Source organism: Erithacus rubecula (assembly GCF_903797595.1).
Source record: "Erithacus rubecula genome assembly, chromosome: 1".
In the NCBI taxonomy this organism is placed as follows: domain Eukaryota; kingdom Metazoa; phylum Chordata; class Aves; order Passeriformes; family Muscicapidae; genus Erithacus; species Erithacus rubecula.
This window is the reverse complement of record NC_136658.1, coordinates 76489249-76503890: the sequence shown is the minus strand read 5'-3', so window position 1 is coordinate 76503890 and position 14642 is coordinate 76489249. Positions and strand designations below refer to the sequence as shown.

Genomic DNA, 14642 nt, shown 5'->3' with positions numbered 1-14642 from the left:
GCGGCGGGGACGGGCGACCCGGGCGGGAGGGAGACGAAAGGATGAAGGGAGGGATGGAGGAGGGACGGAATCGCCATCCCCCGCGCCCGGCCGCTCGCCAGCCCCAGGTAGGGGCCGCTGATTGACAGCCGTGCCCACCCCCCCGGCGCTCTCATTGGCCGATCCCCACGCCGATCAGCTCTCGGCACCGCCGGGCCCTGCTCCCCATTGGCGGGCTCCGCCCCGCCCCGCGCGCAAGAGCCATAAGGGCGGCGAGGGGGCGGGGCCCGCGGCTGAGGGGCGGGGCGGCGGCGGCTTAGCCCGCGAAGGCGGCGGCTGGAGCGCTGGAGCGGCGGCGGCTGGAGCGGCATGGGACGGAGCGCGGCGCCAGGTGGGTGCGGGGCTCGGCTCCAGCCCCCCGCTGCCACCGTGCACGGAGGGCAGGAGGGCGGGCGGCGACGCTCAGAGGGTCCTTTCTCCGCCTGTGAGGAGCGTGGAGAGGGAGCAGCCGCTTTTTAGCGGTCTCCAGCCCTCGGGGATAATCCCGGCGCTGCCCTGCGGGAGCCCCTTTCTCCTCCCGGCCGCGGCGGGGGCGCCGGTGGGTCGCTCCGAAGCGGCTGGCTATGCTCCGCTGGCCCGGGCTGAATTGCCCTTCCTCCGGCCCTCTCGCCGCATCTTTGTTCCCAGTCCTCCCGCCGGCCTCGGCCCCTCGCCGGTCCCCGGAGCCGCGGGGCGCCTTCCCTTCCCCCGGCGCTCTCGGGGGAGGCTCCGGAGCCCTCCGTGCGTGGGGCCGGGGCTGGTTCCCGAGCTGCTCCCCGTGTTTGCCGGGGCGCTCCGTCCGGGCAGCGGGAGCAGGGCGCCCATTCCCGGAGCCGCTCGTCCCCGCTCGTGTTGGCCCCCCGAGGGCGGCCCCCGCCAGCCTTTCTGGTGTCCAGCGCTCCTCATTTACTTAGGAATAATCGTCTTTGGCTTTGAAGGGCGCCGGGAGTCCTTGACAGCTCGGGAACTTTCAAACCCTTCCCCGCCCCACCACGTTTTGGTTTGTTTTTTGTTTTGTTTTTGCTTGGTTGGTTTTTCGGTGGATTAGTAGGTTTCTTCTCCTTGGCTCTTGAGTAAATGTGTCGCTGAGAAGAAGCCCGGAGTCTGAGTGAGTGCAGGCGTGTGAAGACAGGGATTTATCTCATCTGCTCAATGTCTAACACTGACCTGAAAGCAGTTAAGAAATGCTTTGTTTATTCTCTTTCTTTCTGATATAGTTCAATAATCGCTGCAGATAACAGAAAGGCGGATAGTTTTAGGTTGAGCAGTAATCTGTGAAGTGGGGCCAGTACTTGAGTGATGGGTTATTGGATACAGTTGTGAGATTCCTTGACAGAAAACACTTCAAAGCCAAAATGCTGTCGTGTGTGTGCTGTTTCTTCAGGAATAGGAAAAAGCTGTAGTTCATTTTATCTGTTTTGTAAACTACAGCAAATGAGGGGACAGTATTCCTATTAGAAGAAGATGGGGCAAATTATGAAAGCAACCAGGAACTTGAGGAAACTTTAAATCTGAGGATGAGGAGGTTTTGTCTTGCCTCTCATGCAAGACTGGCCTTGTTTTTAAAACTTTACATATGAAATAAAAAAATACTGCATTTAGAGGAGACTGTTGTTTTGACTTTGGCTGATACAGTACTTTCCATAAACTGATAGAGAGTGTATTTGAAGAGAGGAGTGAAGTAATGGAATAAGGCTGCAGTTCTCATCCTCCAGTGTGCTGTCCCACACCACAGTGATCTGTAGTTCAGATGTGGAGTAATGTGGCCTCTCATGTGGAGGCTGACACAATTCAAAATAATTGTGCTGTAGTAGTGCTCAGGCTGGAAATTGGTGGAAGTTACTGGTTGCATTGCTTGTCAACTTCAGGGATTGAAGATGAAGCCCTGTATTTGAGCTGTGGAACTGAGCTTTGTTAGCTGTCATGCTACAGCCTTTTGTCTTTTAAGTTCTCATCAGGAGAAAAGATGCTAAGATGGAAGGACAGTTATCTGCCCACAGGCCCCAAGTCATTCTTTGTAAGAGTTAGGATGTTTTATCTGCAGCTATTCACTTGAGACTAGGACCATACTATGTTTCCCTTAAATGATGTGGAAACTTGATTTGTTTCCAGCTGAATTCTGGGGATGAGTTGTGCAAAGCAAACTTTTTCTGTCCCTTGCTGGAAGATTAGTTTTGTGTTTATATAGCTAGGGGCAGTATGAATGGAGTTATTAGGCAGTGAACACAGAGGTTTTTTTGTACATGAAATAATGTATAATTGAGCCAGTCCTCTTCTCGTTTTCCATGGCTGTTTTCCTCAAATAAAGAGAAAATAGAAAACATTTTTTAAATCAGATACTGAAACAATAGTCTTGATTATAACTCGGTAGTTACAGAAATTGAACAGTTTTTGTTAATCTTTCTCTTTGTCCGTGGAAGCATTAAAAATTATTTCACATGTCAGAAATAGAATTGCTTGTGCTTTAAAGAGGTATTTGTTAAATTCCTTTAAAAAGGAATATGTTATTGTGGCTTCATATTTGATTTATATGGTGTAATGCATGTGGCATTTCTTAGGTAATAACAACATAAACCTGTTTTGTTTTTCAGTATATGCCTTGTCTGTAAAACATGCCTCAAGGGATCATGATTTTTGCACTAGTAATATAAACTCCTTGAACATCAGCTGCTCTTAGGTGTGCCTACTTTAGCTTAGGTTTATTTCTTAATTCTTCAGTGAGGCAGTACATGCCATTTATTTTTCTGAAACAGGACTGTCTGCAGGCAATATTGCTGTATAGAGGAAAGAGAAAGAAAAGCCATCATCTGACAGATGATAGAGTGTTTTCAAGTGTCTTATACAGTGATGAGAAGGACAGAGTTTCTGGAAAGCTAACCAAACCACAGCAAATACTTTGGTGAAGAATGTCCAGAAGAGTTGATGGTGGCTGGGTGTTTCAGTCACTGTATTAGTGTCACCTGGACATAAATTAGCTTTTGTGCCTTTGCAAATCTTTGTTTTTTGATTAAACTTCCTGCATGGACAGTCACATCTTGGTGTACTCTTTGTTCTTTTGAGCAGTCCCAGAGCATTGTATTCCTGAGTTCTCATGACTGCTTTGTATAAAGAAGGAACAAAAAATACTGTTGCATTTAATTTCATTCTGGTCTTGCAGGCCTGTCTTTAGGTGATTTGTACTTGTAACTTAGGTGATGTGTCTTGTAACTGCACTGGAATCTAATACAGGTTGTATAATACAACTCTTCTTGGACTCTTCCATTCAAATGGGATGTGTTATTACTTCCTGGTTCATGTGTGACTCCAGTTAAAATTATTAGACAAGTTGTGGTCATTACTTTTGATGTGTTTTTATTTTATTTTTGCTTGTATAGGAACCTGAGCAACAGCGGTGTATCACATGAATTGCACTGCTGGCCTGTGTTACTGACCAGGCTGTGCCTGCCCAGTGGGTTATGATAGGAAGTTTTGTTAATTATCTGAGTTGCAGAATTACATTATTATACAGTACTGATGGGGAGCAATTTGTTTTGGCAGGCTAATTTCTTAGTTCTTTAATTTTAATGGCATGCAGTATATGGAGATCATTGATAGGATCAGATTACAAATGTCTTCCAGTGTAGTTTGGAAGCTTCCTATATCATGAGTTGCAGGCTGTCACTGCTTATTCTCTTAAAAGATAAGGTGGAGGTAGAGGGTGGCTATTAACTTTTCCATATGGCAGGCTCACATATAGAATACCTATAATCTAAGAAAAATTAGTGTCTTGATTGAGGATTAAATTGAAGCACCTCAAACCATAGCTCTGTAGCAGAACTTCCATAGCACTTACATTCTCTCCTGAGAACTTAGTATGCCTTTAGAGGTAATAATGGCAATAACCTCAAGTTATACCAGACTTATTTGTTAAATTTTAACCATGTGTTTTCTTTCACATTTAACTGTTATTTAGATCTAAGCTAATCTCTAATAAAATCTGTTGAAATATTGCATTGGGTTGTTTTCTTAAAACTGGTAAAGCACAGTTGTTTTTTACCTCTCTTATGAAAATTCAAATAACTGAAATATTTTTAGCTACTGACGGATGTAATTTCTTCTGCCACAGGAAGAACCAAAATATTTGGGAAGAAATTAAGAAATTTGTACAAACAGCTGGAGAGCAAAATGGCAGTCTTTGTGCTGATTTAAGCTGCAAACTTGGAGCTTATCTTTGATTTCTTTATTTTTGGCAGGTGAGGTAGCTGGAGAATTATTTTGAAGGCTTCTAAGTACGGTAAATATTTGTTGGATTGTTTTTTATTTGTGCTGAAGATTTATAGGTGTCTGGAATTTCAACATGTTGTGAATTACTTTTTCCTTTCCTATAACTGAAATATTCTGCCATTGAACTGATGGTGTTTTCTGGGTCTAGAAATGACCCTGAATGTATGGGGATTGTGTTTTTGTGTACCTCTCAATTCAGCAATATTTTAGTTACTCCTTCAAGATTCTTGGAGCCCCTTCCTATTTAACAAATATAATCTCTTGGTTCTAACAGAGATTTGGTAGCCAAATTCAGTAATAGGGGACAGCGTGTATTTCTACTGAGTATAAAGCATAGTATGCCAGATTTAATAAATATTTTAGTTTTGAGTATTCATTATACTTGTGCCACCTGCATGCTTGAACTGATTTACTCTTATATTTTCAAAGTTTAGAATTTCAAAATTTTAGAAGCAGAAAGATTGTGTTATTTAGTACTTCAGTGACAGATCCCAGGTTTCTTGGGCTTATTCACAGTGGCAAACTGCTTTGCCTATGACAAGTGATAGTTGGAGAGCTTGTGTATGTCATGGGTGATGCTTAACACATCAAACATAATGTTGTCCAGTGAATGCTGGAATTAGTTTCTTGATGTTGGTTTGGAAATCCCATAGTTGAAGAGGTTGGTATCAAGTGATGCTGAGGAAAACCATTTATCTGCTATGGCCTTGGTGTTGTCCTGACAGAGCAACAGGCAGCTGTGGGGACTAATGTGCTAGAAGACAAGGCCTGCAAAGCTTATTTTATTTTGAAACTTTGAACAGCCTTTGGAAACACTTCTTTGAGAAGTTCTTCTGCCTCATTACTTGTGAATGGATAAATCAACTTTGAACTCGTGATTTAGAAGGGAGGCTTTAGTGACAATGTGGCTTTTTAGTTTGTTTTTATGTGGCAGTTAGGTCTTGCTGATGAGTTCTATACAATGTTGAAATTCTCTGGAACTTATATCAGCACAGGTTTACTGCAGAGTTACTTCCTGGGAAAGTAGTATTTTTCTTTATAATGCTTGGCTGCTGCTTTGAATGCTTAAACAGCTGCAAACATGGACAAAAATACATCACTTCGAATGAAGCCTTCCATTTCATGCTGAATTTGAAGACACTCTTGTATCAATGTTTTTTGCACCTGGAATATTGAGGTTTCTTCTCACCTCTGCATGCCAACTGGAGCTGGAGTGCAGCTGCAGTTAAATCTTAAGTTGTATTTAAAGAGGATGTCTTGGTGCAGTTACACAAGGGATTTGGTTACATTGTCAGGTGATTTCACTGAATAGTGGGAGAAGGGTATTTACACTGCTAGACAAGCAGATGTGCAAGCCATGTGCTTTCTATCCACTCTTCTTTTGGCAGAAGGAACCAGGAACTAGCATTTCAGCAGCTTCTTTTTTTTTTTTTTTTTTTTTTTTTTTTTCCTAAATGGAGGAGATCCTGTCTCCTTTTGCTCAGCCAGCTCGCTTCTCTTGAAGCTTTCCCTTCCAATCCTCTAGGTTCTTGTACATAGTCATTGTAGCAATCACTGTATGTTTATAGCAAGTAGAGAGTTGTAAAGCTTGGGCATGCAAAGTGTGATGTACCTGAATGCTAAAATGAGGAGCTACAAATGCCTTCCAGAGGAGTGCCTGAGAACACACCAAGGTATATGCTTTCAGCCCTCACATGAAATGTAGCTGTTAAAACATTTTCCTCTGTCATCAAGCACTGGTCATGCTATTGTAGACTATGCTGAAATTTCAGATATCCTTTGATTCAGGGTGGGTAGCTCCACAGAAGCACACAGTGAACATTAGGAGCTAAACCTAGTTATAACTCAAGCTATTCATGCTGTAAGGAGACTGTCATGTCTAGTTGCTGAATTTCTGTACTGGATTTGCACTGGTAATGACAAGAGAAGCTTCCATGTTGGTGGACTTAAGTGGTTAAGATTTTAGCCTTAAGGATTTTTATCATCCTGAAATAGCTGCATCTGGAATACTACTGTAACATCATTGGGATTCTCATCTTTTTTTCTAGAATACTTGCCATCTACTGGAGAAGGTGTGTGCTTTGTGAAATGTCATTCTGGTTGCTGTACTAATTCTGAGAGCCTTGAAGCTTGTGTGGATCTGCAGCTTGCTGTCATGCTTGGTCACTCAGCTGGCTGAAGCATTGTCTGAGTAGTTTGGCTTGATGCTGGAGTAGGTTTAACAGTCTTTGGTAATTTCTGTATCTTGGAGGGTGATGTCAAGGTTCTGTTCAATGGGATTTGGAACTCTGTTTGCAAAAACTGGGGAGAGGTAGATAATACTCCACAGCTGGGGAAAATTTCAGAAATTATATTGTCTTAATTGCTTGAAATGGAATAAATATTGTCCATTACTTGTTAAATTAGTCCAATAACTATTTCTGTGAGTTATTAATGAAAGAGAGTCAAATATTGTAGCAGATTGAACCCACATCTTAAACCCCTGGCTTTCTGAAATGTACAGAAGTAAATCTTATGTAGTATGTAGTCTAATCTGCATGTTTTTGCTAGCCATTTTGTCTCTTTGTCTGAAACTTTTGAAGCAGCAGTGAACCACCTTTACTGGGTTTGTAGTATTACTGCTGCCTGTGACAATGGCTGTTGAAACCCCAAATCCATTGCCTTCTCTCCCCGTTCCAGCTTTAAAATGAAGCTGTTAATGTTTGTGTGCCACTTCCTCACTTGTATTTTCTGTTCCACTTCCTCTTGCTGCAAACTCTTGCTGATGCATTTTTTCTGAAATCTTTTACTTCCCTGCAAAACTCACTTCTATATCCTAGTATTTCCTATAAGAAATAAAAACATCATGATGAACTTCTGCTTTGTGTCATTTCTAGTAAAACCCACAGATGTCTTATTTTTAGAGAGTGAAATACTTGGAGATGTAAAAAAAAAAAACAAACCACAACAAAAACCCTTCCCAGTTGCCACATGCATCCCCAAAGAAATTTAAAATGGAGGGAAGTAGATGCAAGACATGAAGTGTAAATCCTTGCCAAATTTAAATCATTCTTCCCTTAGCTGAGTGAACTGCTTACTATCAAATTTCATTAAGCCACAGAATGTTGTTTTTGGCAGGAACATCAGAAAGAATTTTCTTTCTTTTAAACAGTTGTTGTTTGGAAAACAAGCATATGTTTGGCATCACCATGGATTTCCAAAAGAGGAAAAAGTGATTTTATTTTCAAAACATATAGTAGAACTGTATTTTCAGCAGAATCAAATGTTAAATGCTTCTGGAAGCTTAAATGTAATAATGTGTCCATATAGTTGATTGTCAAGGTTGAAACAAGCAGCACAGTTAGCCCTGAAGCTGCTAAATGCTAATCCAACCTTGTCAAGTGTTTTTCTCAGCCAAGTGAGCTGAGGAAGTTAGAGAAGCACATAGGCAGCCTGTAATAATATTTTTTTTTTAAAGGAAACTTAAACGTTGAGGTTCAGGTATAAAAAAAAAAAAAAATGCAGCCTCATTTTATACTTTCGCTGGTGGTGATCCTAACTGTAAGACCTGTGACTCTAAATCTGTAGTTTGATTATCCCCACTGTTATTAATCTTGGTGGAATTATTGCTGTTAATGCTTTTGAATAGGAAGCACTAGAAAGTACACTGAAATAGGTTTTGTGAACCTAAGGGATGACAGTCTAAACAGTGAACAGCTTTGATTTGTTGGTCAAAGATAACTTTCTTCATGCCTCATCACAGAACAATAAGCACAGCACAGAGCAGTCCGGGTTTCTCAGAGAAGTTTGTCTAGGTTCATTCAGTTATAGGGATAGGCTAAGAAAGGAGACAAATGATGTGCTGTAGCACTGTGTGGGAAACATCAAGGAGATTGAACTGTGAGGGTGAGAAGTATGGTGTTGAATCTAGAGGAATAAAACTAGTGAATTAAATTGAGGGTACTGAGAGTTGTTATATTCTCTTTAAGATGTTTAACCTGATATTAGAGCCAAAATATGGAGAAAATCTTCAAACAAAAACTTGTCTGAAATATGAATCTTGAAGGACAAGTGTTCTTTTGCCAGAATTGTATTTTTGAGGGTTCTAAATCCACTTTGAAGAAAATACTAAAATAAATGTAACTGTAGGAAGATAAGACTGTGGAAATAAATGAATTCCACTATGGATTAGTTAGTTTTCATTATATTAGTAGTGTTCTCTTAAATATGCCTTCCATACTTTTTTCTGCTCATTTCTGCAGGTATGTAATGAAGTGTTCATCCTCTTTTCCTGTTAAAAGCATGAAAGACTTGGTTATTTAAATCAGATTCTTATTGAGTGTTAAAAGAAGAATGAACTTGGCCAAAGTGGGAACCTTAAACAGCATGTTTTTTGTAGTCTTGAAACAACTTTTGGTGATTCTGGATATAAGAGAACATGACCTATGGAATAGCTGGCTTGTAAGTAATAGTTTTGTTGCAAAACAGACTTCTATGTTAACTTAATAATAGACTGCTCCTAAATAAATGCCTTTCTCAAAGGAAAATATCTCCATACTGTTGTTATACTTGAAAATTAGGTAGTTGTGAAAACACAGGATCTTGAAAGTGTTGGGGGCACTCACCTCTTTAAAAAAAGTGTGATTCCCATGGTAATCTGCAGCAAGGTTTTCCAAAATAACAAAGCCAGTATGCATCTGCACTGGGATCAGATGATAGTTTTAAGTGGTACTTCATAAAGCAGGCTTTGAAAAAAACAACAAACCCCAAACATCAACAAAAACCTCCAAACAAACAATGTTCCCTGTGTTCTTGGATGATCTGTATTAGTTCTTTGTACTTGATGCAGAATTTGCCAGAGGTTTCATAACCTGTAATAACACAAATGGTCAGCTGAAACGACTGTGGAGTTTACACCTCCTCAGCACTTGTTGGTCATAGAGGTCATGTCTGAAGAGCTGCATGAGCATTTCAAATCTAGCTGAGGTGGAAGAGTAAAGGCATCAAGTTCTGCATCTGTGGTTGCATCTTTCAACCTTCCACCCATCTGCAGTGCATGTGCTGGTGCTCTTTGAACAAAAGCTTAATGCACTGCATATCAGTAGTTTTAATTGAGCCTCTCTGTTTGGTTGTGTTTTATTCCTCTGCTCTCTTGCCAGCACCAAGCAGCTGCTAAATGAAGAGGGAAAGAGGAAGCCATGTGTCACAGCTGTGCAGCTTTGGCCCTGCCCTCTGGGAAGTGGAGTTGTTACTCTTCAAAGCATTGTGTGGTTTCTGCTTTTTTATATGGAGGTGGGAAGAGGTGGATTTGAAGCTGTGCCAGGTTTCCTGCTGTCTTTTCTCTCTTCCCATTGCAGAATGAAGTGGTTAGTAATAACCAGAATATCTATTTGCTCCCATGGAGCTGTCACCTGCTGCCTGGGTAGACATGGCATTGCCCTGGGACATGGCATACCTTCTTTTCTGTGGCTCATCCTGTGCCTCCATTCCTGCCTACCTAGGGTTGAACAGAATAACTGCTCTTCAAATGAAAAAAAAATAAAAAATCTTGCATGTTTATTGGCAGGCTATGCTTTTCAGAAACCAGTTGCCACATTGAATGTTTATTATTTTTCCCAAAAGTCAAGATATTTTGCATCTTACACAATGTCAATCTGTATTTAATTATTAGAAATCTAAATTATTTATAGTTTTCAAAATGTTAATAGAGGAAGGCAAAATTGAAATGGGTATTTTCTGGTTGTTGGAAGACTGAGGAAGGAATGCAGACAAGAAACCAATCCAGAATAGGATTATTTGCCTGCAGTCACGTTATTGTGGAGAAGTCTGAGATATATATATTGTATGTATTATATAATTTAGGTTTTCTTTGTGGTCATGTAATGTAGTTATTGTTTCTAAATCTCTTAATGGAAATTACTTTGTAAGATGCTGCATTTGTGGCAGCTGACTGCCTCTTCTTCCTCCCCCACAGTAGAAAATACTAAATATGACTGTGAATGTCATAGTGAAGTAATCTTAAGGATAGGATTTATTGAATTTATGGGAATATGTAGTGGGAACAGGTAAAATCAGTCTTTAGTTTAGTATCAGCTGTATGGTGTTTAATCTGATGGCAAGGCAGTAGATGACCTGGATGGGTTATGTGATGAAGATAATGAAGTTGATATTTATTACCTGTATTAAAACAGTATTTAAAAAAATCCTTTTTATGAAAACAGGTCTTAATTAAATCCATAAAAATGTCATAGTAACAGCAGGCCTAATGGCTTTAAGCCCCTTCAGCCTTCTTTTCAAAAGAAAAAGTGGACTTTATTTCACATAGTTCTGGATTTCTGGTGATTTGTTTGATCTTCCTAAACTGCTAAGCTCCTCTACATCGAGTGAGATTTGAGGTCACAGATCCATGCAAAACTGCTTTAGTTTAACTGGCTTATAAATAAAAATGTCTATAATGAAAGAGACCTCAAAGAAACAAAATTGCCTGTTGCATCTGGCCCTTTAAAAACAGGAGGAGAAGAGGGAAAAAACCCTAGAGAAATTGGGATTGACCTAAACCATGTCCAGTAGCTAATGCTAAAGTCTCTTTCAAGAACAGCTTTCCAGCTGGGATGTAAAATGGAATAATTCAATACATAAGTTTTACCTGTTAAAATACTTTAATTTCTGTCCCTCCCTTCTCACCCACCTTACTTCTTTACAGAATAATGTCCTTGATTGAACCCCATAGGTCATCTGTAAGAAGTCATTAACTGTTTAATTGCATTGAGTTTTAATTTTGTAAATGGTGGCTCTTTAATGATTAATCTGTATGATACCTATATCTGTTTGAAAACAATTTATATGCTCTTTGAGACTCTAAAATTGTGAAAAAACCCCACACTTCTCACAAATATCTTTCTAGTGATAAAACATACTGGTTTATGTATATGGAGGGATTTGTATCTGTAGGTACACAAGGCTTTATAAATAGTGAACTAACTACAGTATTAGCTACATGCATACCTAAGTATGGTTAGGGACACTGTTCAAGTGCCTCTAACACCATCAAGGGCTGAGGCATCAACCACCTCTCTAGGAAGCCTGTTCAAGTGTGTGACCCCTCCCTTGGTGATGAAACACTTGGTGCTGTCCAGCCTGAACCTCCTCTGGTGCAGCTTTGAGCCATTCCCATGTATCCTGTCACTGGGTCCCAAGGAGCAGAGCTCACTACTTTGCTTCCTAAGGTCACTGCTCAGCCTCTGTTTCTCCAAACTAGTCAAATCCCAAGTCCTCAGCCACTCAATACAGGACTTTTCCTCCCAGCCCCTTCTTCATTTTGTTGAGCCCCTCTGGACACATTCAAGCACCTTCACAACCTTCATAAATTGTGCAGCTGAGAACAGTAGACAGTTCTTGATGTGAGGTGACACCAACACTTTATGAACAGGACAATCCCCCCTTTAGTCTGGCTAGTGATGCTGTTTGATGCATCCTGGGATGGGGTTTAACCTCCTGTCTGCCAGGGCTCACTGCTGACTCAGTCCTTCACCCACCACACCATGAACTCACTTGTCCTGCAGCTGGACAACTTGTCTAGAAGGATGCTGTAAGAGACAGTATGAAAAGCTTCCCTAAAAAAAAAGCCTGCATCTACTGCCTTCCCTCTGTCCACTAGATCTGTGACCTTATCAGAAAAGGTTACCAAATAAGCTTATTAGTTAGGACTTTCCTTTTGTGAGCCTGTATTGACTGTGGCTGATAATTGCATTATTCTTTAAATGCCTTTTAGTATTACCCAGTATAATCTTTTCTTCCATAATTTTTCCAAGAACTAAGGCTACATGAATAGGTCTGTAGTTTCTTGGGTCTTCCTTAATACCCTTCTTGTAAATTTGAGTAAAACTAGATCTGGATCAACAGAGACCTCTCTTAACTCTGAAGATCTCTGGTAGATGATGGAGAAGGGTGCTGCTGAAGCATCCATTGGCTCCTTCAGAACTCTGAGATGAATCCCATCATGCCCCATGGAATTGCAAATATTCAGCTGGTCCCTTAGAATTTCAGTGACTACAAATGGAAAGTCACTGTTCCCACACTCATGGTGTTCCAATTTGGGACTGGGCAACCCCAGGTCCATCAGTATTGTGACTGAGGCAACCTCACCAGCAGTCTGTGTGAGGGAAGTGATTTTCCACTCCTGCTTCACTGTTCTGAGAGGCCCCCAACCTAGGAAGGATGTGGATGTGTTGGAGCAAGTCCAGAGAAGGGCCATGAAAATAATCAGAGGAATGTACCACATCTCCTGTGAAGATAGGCTCAGAGAGCTGGGGCTGTTAAGCCTGAGAAAAAGGTTTTTTGTAACAGGACAAGGGGTATTGGCTTTATACTGAAAGAGAGTAGATAGGAAGAAGCTCTTTACTCAGAGGGTGGTGAGACACTTGGAACAAGTAGCCCAGAGGTGTTGTGGATTCCCTGTCCCTGAAAGTGTTCAAGGCCAGGTGGCTCTGAGCAACCTGGGATAGTGGAAGGTGTTTCTGCCTGTGGCAGGGGATTTGGAACAAGATGACCATTAAAGTCACTTCCAACCTGTAATACTGTGAAAAAAAACCACTGAACACCGTTGTTTTTAATTCCTCCCTAGTAGTCACTGACTTCATCTCCCACAAATCCAATTTTTTAAAGACCTCTTGCTATTTATATACTTTAAAAAGCCATTTAAGGAATCATAAAGTAGTTCTCAATAGAAGCAAGCTTCATGTCTCTGTGGTTTTTTAACAAAGGATGTGGCCTCTTAGAAGGACATAATAACAGGGAAGGTGAAATTTTTTCCATATACCCAGCTCTATATCACAAAGCATCATTCTGTTTTCTAGGATGAAGGATGGCTTTCTGTTCTCCAAACATTTAATGAGTGCTCTTACGTTTTTTCATTTCTTGTTCACCAAGCTGTGGGAGAATTAGCTATGGAGTGATGTGAGTTGTTGCTTTCAGCTAGATCTAGATAAAAAAACGCAGTAAAAAATATTTGATAGTACATAGTTTACTATCAGTAATAGTAAACTATAGATAGTAAAAATATGTCTTGGCCCTGAATGGGGTGTGCTAGAGAGAGCAGCTGCTGCTTGATCCAGACTGTGACCATCTGCATAATTCTGATTCCATGGAATTGAAGTTGGCTGTCAGCTATGGCAGTGCTGAGTTGTTTAGTAGGACCTTAGTGCTGCCTCCTTCCCTGTTGTGCTTCTTTATTGATGTGGTATTTTTTCTCCTTTTTGAAAACCACATCAGTTCTGTTTAATTTCCCTTTTTTTCCTGGTCATTCTGAAGCCTACCAGATTTAATTTATCAATCTTGAGGTGTCTCATTTGTGGTTTATGTGTGTGTATATGTGCTTTTCAGTGGGGTTCTGTGGCCTGTGCTGATTCAAGCTTCCCTTACTCTGCCACTTCTCTCTAACATTATGATACTGTAGGGTACAATCTGCATGACCCTCTTCTATTTCTGGAGAAATAAGAATGAAGAAAATTTTAAGTTTTTTCCAGCACATGGTGAAACCTGATATTTGATTTCAGTGTTGGCTGTTAGAGGCCTGACAGTATTTTTGGATTGATTTTGCCACCAAATTCAGGTATTTTAATGAAGCATTTAACTTGAAAGTCACATCATCTATCCTTGGACTAATCTCCTTAATGAACCCACAATTTCTGTCTGGAGTACTTACACAAAGCATCTGTCTAGATGTTCATGCTTTTTAGCAGTGTCTGCTAATAAGAAGTGAGGTTGAGTGCTCCAGAAGGTAGAATTTAAGGGACCTTTCTATTTTAAGGAACATATTCTTAAATGTTAGTAGATGAAAAAATATGCTTGTTGGGTAACAGCTGAAGTTACAGAGGCGCTGTCTGCTGAGGATGACCCATTTTAGTGTTGCTACATGAGAATGGGATCCACTTGAGTAAAGCCATCAGCATTCCTCTAGTGAAGAATTAGGGTGACATCTCTACAGGCTAGGAGGGGAGCTAGGAGGGAGCTCTTTGCTGTTCTGTAAAGATGTGTATGTGTACTCTGACCCTCTGGAGAAGAGTGCAGGGCTGTATTGGGAGGAGGAGCAGGCTGATAGTGCAGAAGACTTGTACTGTGATATTATGATTGTTATCTGTGAAGAATTTAGGGATGGTAAGTGCTGCCAGCAAACCTTTTCAGGTGTTTGAAAATATTTTTATATTGATACCCCATCTGAAATCTGTTCCTTCTCAGAAGTATTGGTCTTTTGTCTTTCCTGGTGACCCTTTCTTTTTGGATCAATGTCTTGGTTTGAAGGACAGGTGTCTGCCAATAAAGGCAGAAACTTCTGTTTGAAATGGAGAATGTAGACCCCCTTCCTCCAAATTATTATTAAAATT

At 40.8% G+C, this 14642-nt stretch overlaps 1 protein-coding gene across 5 annotated transcripts in view; it reads left to right on the top strand.

Moving 5' to 3' along the window:
- Window positions 1-278: 278 nt before the first annotated feature.
- WASF3 (WASP family member 3) overlaps window positions 279-14642 on the top strand; it is a 64471-nt gene continuing 50107 nt past the window's right edge. For 2 of the 5 annotated variants that reach the window (XM_079317288.1, XM_079317285.1), the window contains exons 1-2: window positions 281-370; window positions 4251-4291. The gene's annotated coding sequence lies outside the window, so the exon portion shown is untranslated. Of the gene's footprint in view, window positions 371-4250; window positions 4292-14642 lie in introns of all 5 variants that reach the window. The other 3 variants (XM_079317286.1, XM_079317284.1, XM_079317287.1) reach the window with 2 other exon arrangements.